General features: G+C 32.3%; 1 protein-coding gene across 1 annotated transcript in view; it reads left to right on the top strand.

The window, feature by feature from the left end:
- Nucleotides 1-18078: 18078 nt before the first annotated feature.
- LOC123561763 (uncharacterized) overlaps nt 18079-18783 on the top strand; it is a 37061-nt gene continuing 36356 nt past the window's right edge. Inside the window, exon 1 of the mRNA XM_045354364.2 lies at nt 18079-18200. The gene's annotated coding sequence lies outside the window, so the exon portion shown is untranslated. The remainder of the gene's footprint in view (nt 18201-18783) is intronic.

The following is an 18783-nucleotide window of genomic DNA, read 5'->3' as shown; positions in this document are numbered from 1 at the left end:
GACTTACAGCTATTTCCGGAAGTTATGAAAATGAAATATGTCAATATGGTGTCAATTTTCAGCATTTTCTAACGATTTGAAAATACCTGCGCTTGAGCACGACATGTCATTTTTTCATCTACGAAAACATATTTGAACTCGGAATAAACACAAATCCCACAGGGGTCCGTAACGGAGCAAGGGTACAAAGAAATTTTTGGAACTTTGTCAAATCGCTCAAAAGGTCCTTTTTGATGTCTGAAAGTGTCAGTATATGCCTCGGATGTAAGATTTTATATGAGAGCTGCAGAGACCTAGACATTTCAGAAATATTTTCAAAATGAATTTCGTGTAATAAATGTTGATTCTACGGGAGCGTGAAATTGCCATTTTGTTTGAAATAAAACATTTTCAAAAATATCACAATGCCAAATCCCTTCAGTATCCTTTAACAAAAACCTTTCAATGCGTAGGCTTCTGCAATAAAGCCAAACTATTACATACATATATATATTAAAAGTCTTCTTTACTAGTTAGATTAGCAGACAATTACATAGTAAAATACACTTGATACAATTATATTTCATTTACTAGGAATAATTTTCTGAATAGCAGATACATTGTATCTAAAATATATAAGGGTCAGAAACATTTAACACAGCAGTCTTAGATTTATCAAGTTCCAAGTCTGTATATTAATTCTAATAATTATTCCTCCATTTTATGGGGAGACATACTGTATTTGGACAGGCCGTCTGTTCGTCATAAAATCGTGTCTGTTCTGTATCTTTTCGCCCCTTTAAAGGATCTTCAAATAACTTTGCAAGATCGACAGTTTCCGCAGGAGCACGCTTTTCTTATTGGCATACATCACAGTGGCAAAATCGTTCTACCATTTCTGTAGATATTTACGTCCCAGTAGTAAATGAATCTAGGCCCGAGACGTTGGGGCAGTATGTTTTCTGTCATAGATGAAAGTCGGGATCATTCTGCCATTTGTAGGATACTGACAGCAGGGAGGATAAATTCGGACATATTATTTCCAAACGGTAAAATACGAACAGAGATATCTATAAATATTCAGCAATGGTGATTTTTAATGACTGTTTTTTTTTTACATTACAAAGATATTACTTTCTGTCAAAATTTATATTCTTAAACAAAAAGAAGAAACATGTATAGAACAAAGATAAAACTAATTTCGTTTTAAAAGAAATATTATGTTTTATTTCAATTAATATCAATGATGATCAATCAGATCTACAGCCTAATTATATCTATTGTTTATTTCCAAGCGCGATACGTAATGCATTAGACCATAAGAACAACGTCAATTGTTAAAAATACTTAGATTTCTTTTCCATACCTTAGTTTTCTTTTCCATACCTCATACATGTGCAACATAATTATTTGTTGTTTTTTTTCGTCAAAAGTAGATAACATAATGCACAGCCAAGTTTCAATTTCATGAAGGTCTGTCACCATAATTTAAAAAACAAAAAAACACCGCTGATATTTAAGATTAACATGTCTTTCTACATAGCTTTGTCAATCGTAAAGCTATAAAGCTGTTTTTTAGCCAGACTTCTCCACAACTGACTTCGCAGAGACATATCACGGACTTGTAATGATGTTGCTTCCAACGCTATCTTTGTCCAGCATGGCGTTCTCACGTCATAGATATCAGACTTTCTTATACAGTATATGTCATCATATATATCTACAGCATTGCGTACATTATAATTATCGTTACCTAGTTATTACCAAAACAAATATGTCTGACCCTGGTCGCTATAATTCGAATTGTTTTAAACGCAACTCAGCTTTTTACGTCATAATTGCCTGTTTGACAGTAATATGCCAGTCAAAATACCCAAGTATAGTGCAATTAGCAAAGCATACATTTAAGATCTCTTTATCCGACATGCTTGTCAGAGATTGTCAATTACTTAAACTATTTTCTATAAGCTTTCAGTTCAGTTGGTAGCTGAAAAATCCTTTTTTAATATTATATTTATTTACAAAGTTGCAGTCACTCGCTGTACAAGATTCAAAATGTTGAATATTTTGGTCTGTGACGTATTGATAGAACAACTGATAGCACAATGATAATTCATACAAAACAAATGTATGTATTTATATAGCTAACGTGTGGATAGTTCGTTATTAAGCTCTCTGTCTCTGGCGTTTGATACTTGTGATGAAAGGTTTTATAAAATTGCATTTTGTACGAGTGACTTGGTTATTATTGTAAACAGTATTCCACAACTGTGAAGGTAATTCTACGACGTTTACTTCGTTATAGCTCTGCTTTGTTGGAAAACACATGGCATTTCTTAACAGAAAATCAGAACATGTAGTGTAGTTCATCTCAACAGTCATTGGTATATTTTGCCAAACCCTGCCTCCTCTAGCGTGTTCATGGCTTTGATTGATCGCGGTAGATATCAACGAGACTCAGTAAAAACGTAGCCGATTGGTTTATATAATACAGTTATAAATACTGGGGACAGTTTTGAGAAACAAGCTACAGAACACGTTGATATGTACTAATTTGTACTGTATTAGTACACAAATGTAATTACTATTATCTTAAAGTTTATGTTTTCATGGATTTTCTTATGTATACCTTAATTCAACCTTTCATAGATACTAGTTGTTTTAATCTAAATCTCTTAATATCTTACTCAACATATATATGTTTCAATATGCTTAAGCACTTTATTATGTATTTCTTTTTAGCTGCTTTATCATTGTTAATCTCTGTTTTATATATGTTTGTCGGAAAATAGCTCATGAGCTAATGTTAACTTGTTATATTGTATCTAACGTAAAATAAAGCTTCTTGTATCTTGTATCTAATAAAATCAATTTGTACATGACCTAAATGCGGTAAGAGTAAAGTTTAATGTTGAGCAACATTTTTTCTAAAGAGCAGTATCATTAGCCCGGCTTATAAGTCATTCGATCTTGCACTTTTTAGTAGAGACAAGCCGTAAACATAAAATGATTGAAGGTTATGTCAAACAGAAATCTGGATATGGAACACTGACTTTTCGCACCTTCTTTTGTCATGGGCAGACAACTCATATAGCGGATATTTTCAGCAAATTTCTTTTTAAATCGTCATATTTCATTCAGTTTTTAATAAAATTTTACGATTTTTGAGATTTAAGTGTTTTGCCTTAGTATCTTTCTATTTATAGTATTAAAATCAGGTTTACTCTCAAGTTTATTCATGCGCAACGACTCCCGTTATTTTGATAAAAAATGCTCTTAGTAGTTACATTTTTTAATGGATCCTGACAAAATTGTTATATAATTTATCTTTATAGGAATGCAAAATTGAAATAATGTAAATAAATAATATATTTCAGAAAAATGACAAAAATATTCATTGTTGTTTATAAACAGCTATCGGTCCTTCTTTTTTATCAAAATTACCGTAAAATGTTTGTAATGTAATATTCATTTTTCAATACAAAACCCTTTAAACAACACTTATTACACTTTTGTGTCATATAAATCCGCGATTAAATATATCATTTTCCTGAAAAAGAATCAGTAAACGCAATTAAAAGGGAGGTAATCGGTAAATGGAAAAATAGTGCGCGTATTTGTTGCATTACCATGAGTAATGTGCTATAATATTGGTTAGTTACAAGTATCCAGGCACTTATGTATTTATATTAAATGGTTCGTAGTCTCAAAAAGAATAATTAAGTGAATCATTCATGGCGATTTAACATTAAATAAATTGCACATTCTGACATAGCTAGATTTGGTTGCAAGTTAAACAAAGAAGAAAGTAGTCAATCTCTATAAAGTTAAAAAAAAAAAAGAAGGCTTAATATCATGGGGGCGTAGCTCGAGTGATATAATAATACGCATCAGAACGACAAACAATGAAGGGCAAATCACTAAATTAGATATATAATTTCGATTCTAACACATTACGAAGGCCTTTAAAGTACATCCTTGACGACATCCATCAAATGCTAGTATTTGCCTATTTTCTATTTTGTGTTGATTTCTTTTCCTGCGCGACTGACGTAATAATTGAAACGTCAGGAAAATGTACTGATATATAAAAATACACAATTATCAGCTAGGAAAATGAATTCGGTTGTGTTAGAATCTGCGATAAACAACGGTTGACGCGCGGACCGGTAAAACAGCATTATGAAGTCCATTATGACGTCAAATGGTGGCATGACGTCCGGTTTATTACTACTTGGATAAATGAAGCCCAGCAATATTTTATCATTAAATTTCGATGACCATGTAAGATTAAAAATAGTTTCAAGTTTTCAAGTTTCAAGTTTATTCAAGCAAATGTTAAGTCCCACTTATGTGGGCAGCATTAACAGCATATAATATATACAGATACATACATTTAACAAACAGTGACACATTGGAAAACGGCCATTGTTATTGTCTTCCATAATTTTTATAACACTAATTCGATAATACATGTATAATGAGTAATAAATGAAAATTTTAAACTACATGTATAACAGTTACTGGAGAACAGTAGCAATGAAAATTACTGTTCAGTATGATTAAAGGAAACATGTTCGCAGCTGGAGAACAGTAGCAATGAAAAGTACTGTTCAGTATGATTAAAGGAAACATGTTACTGTTATAAGTATGATTAAAGGAAACATGTTCGCGGCTGGAGAACAGTAGCAATGAAAAGTACTGTTCAGTATGATTAAAGGAAACATGTAACTGGAGAACAGTAGCAATGAAAATTACTGTAATAAGTATGATTAAAGAAAACATGTTGCAAGAGAACAGTATCAGTGAAAATTACTTTTATAAATATGATTAAAAGAAACATCAGATGAGTTTTTATATCAGTTTGTGTTTTTTCACAATACTGATTAATGATTAGAAACTGTAGAGTTTTAAATATGGAATATATTGCGAACTTTTAATGGGGAGAGATATCATTTATTTAACACCTTAATGAAAAGGCAAGCCTAATACCGAAAGCGAAAATGAAATTAGACCTGCAAAAGGCGTCAAATTTAAGTTTGCTCTATATACAAAATTTACAGATTTATATGGTTATGTACAAAAACAATATACTGCACATTACAAATACATGTATATATTAATATACATGTCAAAAGTTTTAAACAAACACAGATAACAAACAAACACAGAAAAAAGACAAAAAAACAAAAAACAAAAAAAAAACAGACAAACAAAACAAGATAAACTATCAATAATAGAAATTGAGGCGTATCAATTTTTTCAAATATATCAAATGATCTGTATTTGCATTTGGACACTTAAAAAGTTTACTTTCATCAGTCTTTTGCAACTATATATGTACATTTTTAAGCTGTAGTAATTGGGACATATATAACTTGACGTATTTTAAATGACATGAATACTTAGATTGGCACTTAGTGAAATTATGGACCTAAATAGAGTCAGTAGTATAAAGTAACTACTGTTAAGTTGGTTGCATACATTGATTAGCTAATTAGCCTTTTTGAAATGCTTTATAATAATGTTGCAAAATAAACTAGCTTTTTTAAGTTTTATGGAGTTATGCGACGTAAGTAGTTCTATAAATTTTATCAAGTTAGGTCTGGTATAAATATTTCTATCTATTAACTGTTTTCTTTCTGTTTTAAATAATGGACATACAAGGAAGAAATGATATTCATCACCTAAATCATTGCAAACTGTACATTTTCTATCATTTGAGGGTATATTACTCCAACGACCTGTTTCAATTGGTAAATTGTGGTTTCGATTATTCGTTGTCCTAAATGTGTGGGAAGCTTGTTAATATATGCACTCTGTTTAAATTCTGTTTTTAAGTATTTATAAATATTAGATGCAGAAGTATTATTTATATCTGACATCCATTTTTGTATGAACGTGTCTCTTAACTTTTGACCAGTGGACTTAATTAGCCACCTGCTATTTATAAAGCTTTGGCTATACCAAATACCGGAGAATCCTAGGTGACATAAGTATTGCTTAATGTTTTCTAGCCATTGTGATTTTAAATAATTATCTGAATGAAGTGTATAGACCATGGAATATATTTTTGATGCTAATTTAGTGGTTTTATCACTATCAATGTTTTCGATTACACGTGACCAGTAAGCAATGACTCTGAATAAAGAAGGCCGTTGAGTGGTTTTTCACCAATTTTGTCACGGTTCAGAGCTCATATGCGCAGGAACTGAACCAAAATGTTTTTAATATAATATCTAATTAAAATGCGATATTTTTAACAACGTGATTTATATAAAGGCATGGGAGTGATATTTTAAGTGAAAAGTTTCTATAAATCTAACAAAGCTGTTTTACTCTTTGTAACGGCATGATGTGTGTTTCATTCTGTATATTTTTGAAAATATTTGAAAAAGGTTATTTTCCTGAGCGATGGTCAGAAGGTTACGTTATTCCGTTACACAAAAAAGGAAGCATAAATAATGTTGAAAATTATCGTGGCATTACTTTATTAAGCTGTATAGGTAAACTATTCACCCGTATAATAAATAATAGGTTAAAATCATGGGCTGAGAATTACAATGTATATGTTGAGGCCCAAGCGGGGTTCAGGTCAAAAATGAGTACTGTTGACAATGTATTTGTATTAAATGGTTTAATATCGCATTTTTTGAATCAAGGGAAGCAACTGTATACTTTATTTGTTGATTACACGAAGGCTTTTGATTATGTGGTAAGATATAATCTATGGTATAAATTAATAAAATTAGGACTGCGAGGTAACATTTTAGATATTGTAAAATCAATTTATGAATCAGTTAAGTCTAGAGTTAAATATTGTAATACCTTAAGCGAAGAGTACTCTTGTATGTTAGGGGTCAGACAGGGGGAGTGTTTATCTCCCTTTTTATTCACAATATTTATCAATGATTTGGAAGATGTATTTATCAATAGTGATGCAGCTGGAATAGATGTTAATATGTTTAAAGTATTTTTATTGTTGTATGCAGACGATATAGTTATATTTGCAAATTCTGCTGAAGAATTACAGAATAATATTAATCTGCTACATAATTATTGCATGCTTTGGAAACTTAAGGTGAATGTTACAAAAACAAAAGTAATGATTTTTAAAAAAGGAGGTAGTATTCCAAGAAACATAGAATTTCTATATGATGGTTTTAGGATTGAAATTGTCAATAAATTTTGTTACTTAGGTATAGTATTTACTTGTGGAGGGTCACTGAGTTCAGCCCAAAATACTTTAGCAGGCCAAGCGCAAAAAGCAATATTCAAATTAAATAAATATTTGTACAAGTTTACTTATATATCACCAAAACATAAATTGGAATTATTTGATAAGCTTGTGTCACCTATTTTAAACTATTGCAGCGAAGTTTGGGGTTTTGTAAATGATTTATCCGTCGAGAGGGTGCACATGCAATTTTGCAAGAAACTTTTAGGAGTTAAAAAGGTAACTCAGAATGACTTCATATATGGCGAATTGGGTCGAGTATCTTACAGAACAATTCACATGTATAATATAGTAAAATATTGGTTAAAAATATTACAACTTGGTCATAATAAATATGTTTTTATTACATACACATTGTTGAAAAACGACTTTGAAAATCATGGTAGACGTAACTGGTGCTCTTTTCTTAAAGATTTACTTTGTTCGCTGGGTTTTGTAGATGCTTGGATATACCAAGGTGTAGGTAATGTCGATATGTTTTTATATATGGTTAAACAAAGATTAAATGATCAATTTATACAAAATTGGAATTCAAGAATAAATAATTCTTCTACAGCTTTATTGTATAAGAGAATTTCAATTTTTAGATTTCAGCCGTATCTTGAATATTTTAATGTAAATAAATTTTGTATATCTGTTACACGTTTAAGGGTATCTTCTCATAAATTACAAGTAGAAGCTGGAAGATGGGTAAGACCAGTTAGCACTCCTTTAGATGAAAGGAAATGTATTATTTGCCAAAAATTAGAAGATGAATACCATTTTATAATAGAATGTGATTTGTATAATGATTTAAGAAAACAATATATACCAAGAAAATACTGGATTAGACCAAATATGTTTAAATTTATAGAACTTTTGAACTCCGAAAATAAGAAAATAATACAAAATTTAGGAATATTTATATTTAATGCATTTAAACTTAAACAGTCTACTCTGTAATACTCTATATTATTATGTTTTATATTATGGTTGTAGTTAAATGTGTGTGTTTTTTTCAGGTCTTGTATTTCGTTTCGACAAGGCTGTGATTGAACTGATTGTTCTATATATGTTGTATTTAAATGTATTGTTAAACGGCCCATATATATAGTGTCTATTTGGTTAATTGCTTCTGTTTTGAAACTACTTATCTAAGCATTAATTATGCTTCTGTTTGTTGATTTAAATAGATCTATGTCAAGTTGTACAACTCTTGTAAACTTGTCAAAGATGGCCTTCTCCGCTTTTGTTTTGTTTGTGTGTTTTATGGTTGTGACTTTTTCTTTTCTGTCGTTCGTCTACATGTTATATAACTCTTTATAATAACTTTTATATCGTGATGTACACCACTGTTTGCTGTATGTCTTGTATTATGTAACATTTATGTCATGATGGGCTTTTAAGCCTAAATGAGTTGCAATAAAATTGTCTTGTCTTGTCTATTTTTGCAAATTTAGGTAATAAAAGATATACTCAAATAAATAGTACTAAGTCGCAATTTATTGATTACATTAATCAAACTGTATTTTATCTGACATATGAATATTTTTAGATTGAAGGAAAATTGACACCAGAACATAATTTAATCACACAAAGCATGAAAAAGTCTTACAGAGTTATTATTGACCTATCATCCTAAAGGTCTATGGCCATAGTTTAAAATAAAAATCGGCTAAATATATTCGTGTTTAAATGTTAAGGGGTGTGTATTTCGAACGCGTCAATGTAGTAACTGCTAATTTGCTATTTATATCATATAAGTACATTTTTTATTTGTCTTTCTTTAACATTGTTTACACTGATTCAGTTTTGCATTACTTTAACTGTTTATCAACTTACGGCATACATTTATACTAGCATGCATCATCATGAAAGTGTCTTATGACTAATGTCCAGTGTAATTACAAAAGAATAACGTTCTAATATTTGTAGCCCCGTTTTGGAAAGCCAATTAACTTCGGTAGAACTATTTATTTCATTTCATTTCATCAAATGCAATCGTTTTAGCGTACTAAGTTGTGTAAAAAATGCTTATGTTCATCTTACATTCCCTTTCATTAAGAAATAGACTGTGGTTTAGTGATTCGCATCTGGGTATGAAACATATGGACGTGTTTATTTTATAACGGGCGGTAGCCTTCACACGCATTTTAAATAAAAATCATTTATTACATACCAAAATATAAATTTGTAAACCACGATGGTGATATGTATATTATAATTACTACTTGAAATATTCAGTCTAATTTTACATATTTTGGGAGTTGTACTTCTCGAGAACACTACAGCAAATGTATTAATGTGGTGTCACAATGCATTTTCCCCAGTGGTCACATCCGGTAACATACACATTTACTATAACGCAATTGTTCCGCCTTTAGAAACATATGTAAAGGTACATTTATAAATATGTTGTCTACAGTCATACGAAAGACTAGCACAGTATATCATCTTACTGGTGAAATGCAGTTTGATATAAATATTTTAAAGTCGCCACACTATAAGAAAACATTAAGCAATCATACATTTTTTCTCATTAATTTATATAGTAAAATAAATAATGTATCTTTGACAGGTAAAAACACCACAAAAAATGAAATTTAGTAAGGAAATCGTTTCAAACATGCGCAAATGTTCATTCATCAGTTAAAATGTATATTCGGATGAGTACAACCCCCCCCCCCCCACCCCAAACTCCCCCTCTCCCCACAAAACACACACACAGCACACTTTCTTTCCGGATATTTTACCTCATCGGGATCAACTTGCATTAGTTCGTGTCAAAACATTATCTCACATGCCACTTTTAACAAAGCAGTCTGACAGACTGATAAATCCTCCGCCACTGTTATGGATAGTGAAAGGGTAAACCTTTGACCTTGAGTTGTGGCCTTGACCTTGAACTGACATGGCTTACTCATAAATTCTGCACATTGTCTTGATGAGGTGATAATTTGACCTAAGTTTTATGAAAATCCTTCAAGGGGTTTAGGAGTTTAGGAGATACAGAGCTCAAATCTTTGATCTTGAGTTGTGACCTTGACCTTGAGTTGACATGTCTGACTCATGGGTTCTTGATGAGGTGATCATTTGACCCAAGTTTGATGAAAATCCTTCAAGGGGTTGAGGAGATACAGAGTGGACACAAAGTGGACACAAAGTGGAAGGCTCAAACATTTAACCCAAAGTTGTGACCTTGAGCTTGAGCTTGCATGGCTGACTCATAAGTTCTGCACATCGTCTTGATGAGGTAATCATTTGACTCAAGTTTGATGAAAATCCTTCCAGGGGTTTAGGAGATACAGAGGGGACACAAAATGGAAGGCTCAAACCTTTGACTTTGAGGTGTGACCTTAACCTTGAGCCGGCATGGCTGGATAATAAGTTCTGCACATCGTCTTGATGAGGTGATTATTTGACCAAAGTTTTATAATATTCCTTCAAGGAGTTTAGGAGATATGGAGCGGACACGAAATGGACGGCTAAAACATTTGACTTTGAGGTGTGACCTTGGCCTTGAGCCGACAAGGCTGACTCATAAGTTCTGCAAATCGTCTTGATGGGGTGACCATTTGACATAAGTTTCATGAAAATCCTTCAAGGGGTTTAGGAGATATGGAGCGGACACAAAAGTGTTACGGACAGACGGACGTCCGGACGAAGATTATTCCTATAACCCCCACCACTCGTGGTGGGGGATTAAAAATGGAGTTCTAAACAAATGTTTTAAATGACTACAATAAACAATAAAATATGAGCTACATACTTAAATAAATATATATTAAGTTTTTCTATTGAGCCGCTTCTAAATGGGTTGAGGCATTGATGTGAATAAAAGTAGTTGATATTGCATGTTTCAATTAGCTGTAATTTTGACATTTTACTAACAATATACTTTTCTAAATGAGTAAACATATGTGCGTGTAGTTATATGAAATGTGTTTGAAAAGGTCTTAGTATTACGCTAGAATATTTGGTAAGTGCATGTTCTCATATAGTTTACAGCTGTATGCAACATCGTGGTACAAATAAAATTTACCTGACATATCTCTACAAATATTCTTTAAAGGAATATATATAATTATATGTCATCTCTTAGCCTAGCTCTGTTGCGAAATAGTCATAAAAATAACCACTCTACATTGTTCTTAATCATGTTATAGCAAGTAATATATCGCTGCAAATGTATAGAAAAGTGTTTAATTCGAATTAAGATCTACGTATAAATTGATTATTACATAAATACGAGGTTTAGTTCGTATCCACAAAAAAGAAATATGCAACATTTAGAATGAGCAAAACATGAAGCATCTTTCCCGTATGTGTGGACAAGATTAAAAAGACCCGAAAAGGCATTTATAGTCGGAATAATTCTAAAGCGATATAATCTAATTATGATCACATGCTTCCTCTTTTTTATAACACTATTTTATAAAAAAAAATTGTCTTTGTTTGAAAACAGGATGTAAAGTTTACGAAATGTGATATGTCGTTTTAGATAATTTATCCCTGTTCATACAAATTATTCCAAAAGTAACCTTTCTTTGACATTTCTTAAAATAATGTAACTTTGAGAAGCTCTACATAGCCTAATTGTTTTGTCACCAGATTATAAGAAATTTCGAAAAGGGCGATACAATTTTATACGTTGCTGAACATGGTCAAAATATTTCTACGAATTCAATAGTCCTAATGATGACGTCATAAAACTGTTTACCCTGGCTTTCATGGTTGACTGATTCGAGTGTTCCATATCCAGAATTTATCTTCTGGTATTGTTCTTTAAGAAATGTATTGTCTTAAGTCTCTACTAAAATGTGCAAGGTTCAGCCATATTTTAGGATTTATAAGCCTGGCTACATGAATATGTACAAAAATTTTGACATTTTTATTTGATCACATTTCGAAATAATATTATTCATGAGCCAAATTCAGAGTGCGTGATACGGCTTATCAAAAGATAATGATAGATGTGAAGTATGGTCAGGTTTCAATTTGTAGAAACGCGCGTGCATACTAATTTATAAGTGAGACATGATAACCTTCAACAATTTATCAAAAAAAAAAAATGAAGTTAAAAGTTATCAATCCTTTAGAGTTCATTTGTGGTTTCAGATATAAACCCATGTGATATTGCGATTCATGTACATCAAAGCACTCTCCATTTCAAGTTGAACTCAGCAAGTCACAGGCATACCGACCAAAAGCTGTAGAACATCTCTCCTTGGAACTTGGTGGGACAGGGCATATCGAAATGAGTTTTTATTGTACCGATGATGGACTCGTTTTACCTTTTAAGAAATTAATTTTATAGACAAATAATTTATCTATATACATGTCTGTTCTTGTTTTTTTTCACAATATTCAGTTTAATTGGTACAAAAAGTTTAATGCAATTCCATTCAAAATCATTTCCAAAATCACACCAATCCTGAAATGTTACATTTATCTGAATGCCATATCTACCAGATAAGTGATATGTTATGTTTTGAAAGAGGAAATGATCACGGGCGGCGGCTGAATCTAGTCTTAAAGATGAGTTATATAACTAACAGACAGACGAACGGTGTTAAATGACTGTCAGTAGTGTTGAGCTAGTACTACCTATCAGGTACTATTTGTGCGGAATTTTCGCACAGATATTTCATCAACATTCTTAATCAGAAATTGCTGTCACAACTGCAATATATATCTTATGTATTTTATATCACCAATCCGCACTAAATATGCCTGCAAATGAAATAAAACATGAAATTTGTAAACATATTTATATGAGATAACCGTATCAGTTAAAACTTATACTTTCTAAACATTATTTTTTAAAAATGACCTTCCATGAGAATATTGCTATACAGCCACAAAATCTGGCACTAATTGATTTTCAAAAACACGATTTGGTGAAAAAAGAAAGAAGATATCAAGAAGATATTAAGCTAAGAAAAGAGCCGTTAACGCTGTACACTCAGTTATTAATTAATTTGTATGAAATATAGTAGGCTCATTATAACGGTACCTTGATCTGCAATGTTGTATTCGGTTCGAGTGGACGAGGCGCATGCGTCGAATGTGTTTCGGTTTGGCTAAATTAACGAGAGCTGCATACATTGTTTGGGAAATAGATTTTAGTTTTGCATGCTTTGTTGGCAAATAAAACACGTTTTTGAGTTCAGATGCGTAGTAATGTAATCACGAAAGCCAAAGGTTTTATTGTGATTACATAACTATGCATCTGAACTCAAAACCGTGTTTTATTTGCCAACAAAGCACGCAAAACTAAAATCTATTTGCATTTTAACACGTTCGATTTACACCAGGAAGTGATACTAATCTGGAATTCTTTTTTAGGCGTTAATGGACTGAGTAAACTGGAATAGCCAAAAGTAGGTTATTTTGCGAAACGTGTTTAAATCGACAAGACAATACATGGTAAAATCCTTCTTTGTCAATTTAAAAGAAAATCTTTAAAGTGTTAGAATACATATCAATGTACTACTTTAATGACCTTTTTATGATATACATATACCTATTTCTAATGTTATATCAGCCAAAATTGACTATAATGTTAAACAAATACTGATGAAAACTTTGACTTGAAACGGTGACCACTTTTAAAGATGGAATATTTTTCCATATTCGATGAGAATTGAATACAGGGAGTTTTATTCATTAGTGAAATACAGTTTCAGACAGAAACAATCGTAGGTATAATGATAAAACATAATATAATAGGTCCCTCCTTGTTATACAATTAGATGTTTAATTCGACAAACTGATACCATATTATACAAAGACTATACCATATTATATGTATGAAAAGAGAACCAATTAATTTTCGTATTAAATTACTGATACATTATAACGGTGAGGATGCGAACATCGGAAATTGCCATTTAGTGATAAGGTATTTTCCGAAAACGTGATTAATTTTCGTCAACAAGGTAAGTAAAACCCCGATTAACTATTGTATTATACTACTATACAAGAAAACAGCATTACTTTTAATAACCAGATACTGTGTATATGCTGTCACAAGCGTAAGATGAGTCAATCTTAAGTATAAACATTAAAATTTGTAATAAAGTGACAACTTTATCATTTGATAAATGCATGTGCAAAATTTCGGGTTTTTAGATGTTCAAAAGACGGAGATACCGGCCATAAATGAGCGTTGATGTTGTATTGTGTATTGAGCTTTCAAATTAATATTTGAACTGTGTATTGCAGTTTTGTGTACTGAGTATTGATATTGAAAATCGTACATATTTTCAGTATTGATTTCTGTTTGTAGATAGCATTAGACTTCACAGCGAAAATAACAAGCACCAGTTTGAACACTGAAATTACAACTTACAATTACAACGACATGCCAAAAGTCACTCCGAGAAACTGTCTAAAGTCTAGCCATTGCCAAGTACAGGCCCAGCCACAAGTACAAAATTTATAATAATGTAACATAGGATATGATGACGATAGGTGTGGAAAAGGTTTCCCCTTATAAAAAGAGCAAACATGAAAATATGTAATTATGTTGCCTTTAAGCTTCAAAGAGACATAAACCTTGGTCAATAGATGACCCCTTGATTTTGGTGTCAATAGTTCAAAGGTCAAGGTTGAAGGGGCTTTGAACTTTTAAAGTGGTTTCTCCTCAATAACCTTTGACTCATTTTACATAGAACTTTCGAACTTCTAGATTCACTTGAAAATCTCTTACAAATAATATAGTCAAAACTATTTTTATTGTTTTAAACATATTGTTCTGAAAAGTAATCAGCTCCCCATTTGCTTCATACGAAACGAAATAGGTGTCATATGCATTGAGCAATTTGTTTTAAATGCAGGAGGAAACAGTGCCGTGTGTTATTCTTGATATATATTTTGCACACTTCATTTACAAGATATATGTCACTTCTGTGGAAACAGTTCGTTATTACTTTTATGTGATCAACTTCCATTTTGGTCAAAATAGTAAATTTCTTGGCAAGGTCAACTTAGCAATAACAATAACAAAGAAGTGACTTGAAGCTCATTCCGAATTTATGCATTGAATGTAAAATGTTTATGATCTTTGTTATTTCATGACTTTGTGTTTACGTTTTCAAGTTTGTTTAATGAATATTTAATGAACATGACTATTTGTTCTTTTTCAAAGTAAAATATGGCTTTTTAAATGTTGCTTGTCAAATAATGTTTAGTAATATAAATCTGTCACAACAGAACCTATTTTAGTATCAATGCTCAGTCTTTCAATGTGGGAGTAATGTACTCTCGTCACATTTATGCAGTAACTAGCTGCTTCTTTCAATTTTTTTTTTTTTTTTGGATTTAACGTCGCACCGACACATGATAGGTCATATGGCGACTTTCCAGCTTTAATGGTGGAGGAAGACCCCAGGTGCCCCTCCGTGCATTATTTCATCACGAGCGGGCACCTGGGTAGAACCACCGACCTTCCGTAAGCCAGCTGGATGGCTTCCTCACATGAAGAATTCAACGCCCCGAGTGAGGCTCGAACCCACATCGATGAGGGGCAAGTGATTGTAAATAAGTCTTCGTCTGTCTAGCTTTTCTCTTTCCACTTAATTTAGGCCATACCAAATTGATTAATAGTTCTTCGGAAAATTTTCAAAAAAAATTGGAGCGGGCGAGCGAAATTTTTATTTTATTTTTTTTTTTCTCAATTTTGATTTTTTCAGAGGCGGGTAGATTTTACATGGAGCGAGCGGGCTTTTTTTTTCCCAGCTTGGACCCTTGAGGAGGCGGTTATGATTATACATGAAGTTAACATTTCTTTAGAAATAACACAGAAATCAAACATTTACAGTGTGGGTAACACAGTATATAGCTTTTCTATTATGTTTTAAAGACTACATGAATGATTTTGCAAATAAATTCTTGCCAAACCTCACTGAATCACTTTGTTTTTTTTTTAGTTATAATTTCTAAGGGATGAGTGTCTTATTTTTAATTTTGATTTTTCTACATTAATCTGAAGGCCTGCTCATTTAACGGCACAGCATGAGGAATATATAAGACAAAACAGGCACATGTGGGGAATAACATTTCTTCTGAAGCACAGTTAGATGGCTTTGGCACATGAACAACTTTGTGCCCTTAGTGGAACTCCAACCCATAGAGGTGAAGGGAAGTAACAAACCATTTGACCAGTGAGACCAAACAGAGTTGGTCATACAGATGCCTCGACATTGCTCGAATCCCTTTGGAATAATTTCTTAACAGATCAGGCTAGCTTATGTTTTTGTGGTGGAGATTCATTTCAGGCAAAAATGATAACAAGACTGACAAAGAATGATCCCAATATGGCCACCCTTAAAGTGTTATATAGCCACCCTTAAAGTGTTGTTTGTTTTGCTTTGACTGAACTAGAAATTTAGAGTTAGGGAGGTCTGTTTTTTTCCAGTTTTTTTTCGTTCTATCAATTCACAGCCAAGTAATAGACAAACAGGCAAAATTGGGGTTACAAAAGGGCAGATTTTATATCTACACTACTTATTTGAAAAGCTAAACAATTTTTAAATTGACTAAATGCGTTTCGATAGAATATCTGATTGCTGTACTAAAGAAGTTACGTTCAAAAAGATTTGGCCAGACAATGTGATAGGTCGGTCAGGATCTGTGAACAAACATTTTTTTAAGATAGTAGTCGGCCTTGGGCTCTAGATATAACATACTGAACTAAACAACTGATAACAAATGGTTTGAAAACTATATCTGAACAATATTTCCAAATATTTTTAACTGCATCCCCGTGCACGTCTTACAAGTCGTGCTTCGTTCCTTTCACTGTATTGAACAAAAGTAGAACGTGCCTACTTCATTACCTACCGACACATCGAAGGCCATGTGTGGCACTAGCACAGACACTCCAGATTTAAAACAAATGATGAACAACACCGTAATTCCTGACTTTTTGAGTTTTGGTCATCAGTAAGATGTATTACGGATGCATGAAATCCGATCAGTATCACTTTGACGCATTAAAACAGCGATAAAACCTGCTTTGCCGTTATTATTCCGGACCGCGTAATCGGGAAAAAAAAAATTTTTTCGGAGATTTTTATGTACGTGCGGGCGGGTGATTTTTATTTTTTTTTCTCGGGAATGAAATTATTGATGCGGTAGTTCCGACGAACGACATATCAATTTGGTATGGCCTTAGCGTCAGGAATGTGGTGGAGCTTTTCTCTTTCCACTTAATTTAGCGTCAGGAATGTGGTGGAGCTTTTCTCTTTCCACTTAATTTAGCGTCAGGAATGTGGTGGAGCTTTTCTCTTTCCACTTAATTTAGCGTCAGGAATGTGGTGGGTCTGTTATGCAAGTAGTTGTATAATTGTAAAATCACTGGAAGTGTTTTAAGCCTGTTATTCAAAACTTCACTTTTCCTCATATTAACCAAGTTGTCGATTGAAAACATCTTGCGGCGTCAAGAAATATAGAACTCTGTATCATTTAAAGGAAACTTTCTTTGGCAAACAAACTGGTTAAAGTCTATGCATTCCTCCATCTATTTTGTCACATTCTTTCAAAGACTGTAAAACAGTGTATACTCACGTCAGAGGTTATTTCTAAGGTCACGGAGTTTAATTGGCCAGCTTGTAATTACAACAGCTTTCGGCATCAGTAGCTCAGTCAAGTGTGACTTATTAAACTGTAATATTCCTTCTCAAGTTAAGGAATAATAAATAGAGGTTATTCTGAAGAGAATTAATCATGTACTAATGGTTTACGGATTGTAAACAAATCAAAATCCAGGAAAACAACTGCTTGTTATTTCTTACTGAAGTTCAAGCTCAAGCACGTTTAAACGTCAGTCACGTGTGTCGTCACATGATACATGATAAGGTAAAATTGATATATAAATACACTACCATCCGCGAGTCATTCATATGTGGACTACCTGAAGGAAATACATTTACATTTCTTGACAGTGATTGAAGACGTTTGGATAGTAGCAGAATACAAGATAGAAACACTATAACGGTTGGTAAGTACATCCTCTTTTGAAATACTTTCATCATTATCTTAATCATAATAAAAGACATAAACATAGGGTATATCATTTTTTTCTTCACATTTTAGAAATGATACCCGTGCCAATATAATTCAACGTCGATTGTCCACTCTTGATTGGTTAAACCATGACAACACGGTTTCTATCCAGACAAGAAATGATATTACATTAGGTTACTGTAAAATTCGGAGATATATTTGGACAAGTACCCCAGCTGGGTACGACTCCATAATAGTTCGTATTGTACAGTACAATGTTAAATAACCTTTTTATTCTATATGTATTTTATTTTAATTTAAACAACATTTTTATTCTATATCTATTTTATTTTAGTTAAAATTAAAACACGGTTGTGATGTAATCCTTTGTTAGTTTTGTCCATTAGATAGGTTATTGTACCGATACCGTTCTATACACACGATTATTTTACTATACCTGTCCATGATAACTGTCCATTCTTAAAATAATGGATACTTTAAGAATGGACCGGTACAGGTTAATAATGGACAGGTATAGTAACAATCTTGTACGTTGAGAGGTGTGAGTACATCAACCT

The sequence above is a fragment of the Mercenaria mercenaria genome, chromosome 10 (genome assembly GCF_021730395.1).
Source record: "Mercenaria mercenaria strain notata chromosome 10, MADL_Memer_1, whole genome shotgun sequence".
Lineage (NCBI taxonomy): Eukaryota > Metazoa > Mollusca > Bivalvia > Venerida > Veneridae > Mercenaria > Mercenaria mercenaria.
The sequence above is the reverse complement of the archived record's forward strand: the minus strand, read 5'-3'. Positions and strand labels throughout refer to the sequence as shown.